The sequence below is a fragment of the Aplysia californica genome, unplaced genomic scaffold (assembly GCF_000002075.1).
Source record: "Aplysia californica isolate F4 #8 unplaced genomic scaffold, AplCal3.0 scaffold00430, whole genome shotgun sequence".
NCBI lineage: Eukaryota > Metazoa > Mollusca > Gastropoda > Aplysiida > Aplysiidae > Aplysia > Aplysia californica.
This window is the reverse complement of record NW_004797700.1, coordinates 548,986-551,521: the sequence shown is the minus strand read 5'-3', so window position 1 is coordinate 551,521 and position 2,536 is coordinate 548,986.

Genomic DNA, 2,536 nt, shown 5'->3' with positions numbered 1-2,536 from the left:
AGCTAATTTTGTTTAGAATGCTACACCCACACACGGTTAGCATTTAAAAAAAAAAAAACACTCGCACCTTTCTGTTTGCATTCATACAAACTATTTTCATTACGGTTTCTTTTTAAATTACCTGTGTGTACAAGTAACCTTCCACCTCTTTAACACAAAGAAACCTTATCCCCTGAAGCACATTTTCAATCGAACGAGGTTACAATAGATGCAAATTTTGAAAAGACAGTAGATGAAAACAGCTGGAATGGATGTGGAACATAAAAAATGTCGCCCTCGACGCCCTTCCCCCCGGGGGCTGAGATACCATTAGACACATTGAAGTTCTCGCATCAACTCTGTCACTTTGGTCCCGCTTCTGAACAGACATAACCTCAGGATAGAATTGTGAAGGCCACCACCTCGTGTATTTTGAATGATTGCTCCTATGATGTCGGTATGTCCAAATGGTAACTGAAAACTTGACATTCCTTTCACTACGTCGAGCTAATTTTGTTTAGTTTTGTTAATTCAACTGATTAAAGCTCTTCCCCTGAATGCTTTCTCAGTAAAGAGAAACACGTGGGCACAATGGCGGTCGTCTAATGCTTGAAAAAGCGACGAAAAAAGACAACAAAAAACAAAATGTGAAGGATGCTGACAAAATGAGTTACTTTTCGAATTCCAGTCTCATGGACACAGACAGATTATATCAAAGTTATTGTTTAGGTTGATATAATTTTGCTTATGGAATGATAAAAGGCATTAAACTTGAAGAAAAAAGGATCAGTTTAAAATTTACAAATTTGATGTATGTATGTTCAGCCTTCGTATCCATTCGTGGATTGCGAGAAGTAACTCATTTTGTCAGTACGCCTCACAAATAGAGAAAGAAAATAGTAGGACTTCATCGTGTTGTCCGCCACGTACGCCCAGCTAAACACAAAACAACCCCTGTTATGTCCCACCAGCCCACAAAGTCATATACCCTCCAGTAAATGATCAAAAACGTGTGTTCCAATAGCTTGGCTGCCCCGTGGGATCGAACCTTATAAGATTCCACAAATAAGTTTTAGTCTGATTATCAAAACTCTAGCCGAAATTAGAAAACACTCATAGCTCTGTTAATTACATAACACCTCCTTAAAAAATTACTTTACGGGGAGGGGAAATAAAAGATAATAGTTGCTGTCCTTTTTTTTTTCTAAATAAAAGTATACAGACGTCATGTGGGGGCTCTCGTGGCCTAGAGGTTAAGTTGTTGGCCTCTCATTCAAAGGCCCTGGGTTCGAATCCGGGTAGCGACCAAAAAATGTTCTTCTCTAAAATTGTCTCCTTTCACCTCCTTTCCTGCTCTCTAGCAATGTTCTGTTGTCTGCTTTCATTTCCACTTTCTGCCTCCACTCCCTCACCTCCTTTGCCCCCTCCTCTGGGCTCCTGACTCTTTCTGCAGCCTTTCTACTGCTACTCCTTGGCTCCTCCTTACTGCTGTCTTTCTGCCACACCCTCGATCTTCTGGTAGGTAAGATCTACACCTAGTCTTGTCGGACAAGGGCGAAAAATCTTGGAGGGCCCGTGTACAAGTTGCGCACGTTAAAGATCCCTTGGTGGTCTAAAATCGATAAGAGTAGGCTTCGGCCGCCAACGGCGCAAAATTCAAAATTTCCTACCAACTGAAAATATTAGGGGTGTCCCGCGCGCTCATATGACCTTATGCAGTTGCGAGCGCCGTAAAACACTTTACAAAAACAAACAAACAAGACTTCATGCTCTCGCTGCAATTTGAAGGTAACTACAGATCACAAGACTGAAATACTCGATTATAAAGTACTGACCTCCCAAACTGGGAGTCGAACTTAAGTCTTTAGCGGCAAACGCTGAATGCCTACCCATTACATCACCACATCCAGCATGCTCAGAATAGACTTCTCTAACGTTTCTGCTCCATTAAACAATAATCATTTCGTGGAATCCCGGAAAACAACTTCGTTTGGACTCGCCAAAGCGTGAAATAAAACATCCCTTGCTATTTTTAGAACACCGATTGTTCACACCGATTGTTCAAGTAAAAAAATAATGATTTATTGGGTGGAAACGAAGGAGCGATGAAAAACAAGTAGGTTGCCAAAGAGAAAGGAAGATACGGAAAGTTGATTCATGGTACTAGGCTACTTTGCATTTTTTTTTAGCTGGCAGCTTGTAGCGGGAAGAGGCCGGTGGTTAGTTATTTTCTTTTTCTTTTCTTTTCTTTTTTGTAAGTAAATTACGGCGCCTGCAAAAGGTCATGTGAACGCGCGGGATACATTAAACTTTTTTTTTGTCCCTTGCCCATTTGTATGATATTGACGCCATCTGATTAGTAGAAAAATGAGCGTATGATAGTGCCCAATAATGTTATTACGTACATAATAGATATAACATATATAACTGTTACATATACATGTAGATGTTCAAGATAATTATATATGTTTGTGAAGGATCTGAGAGCAATGGTGATTTTAGAAATGACGATGGTGGTGGTGTTAAGTGATGATGTGGGATGGTGTTTATGTATATA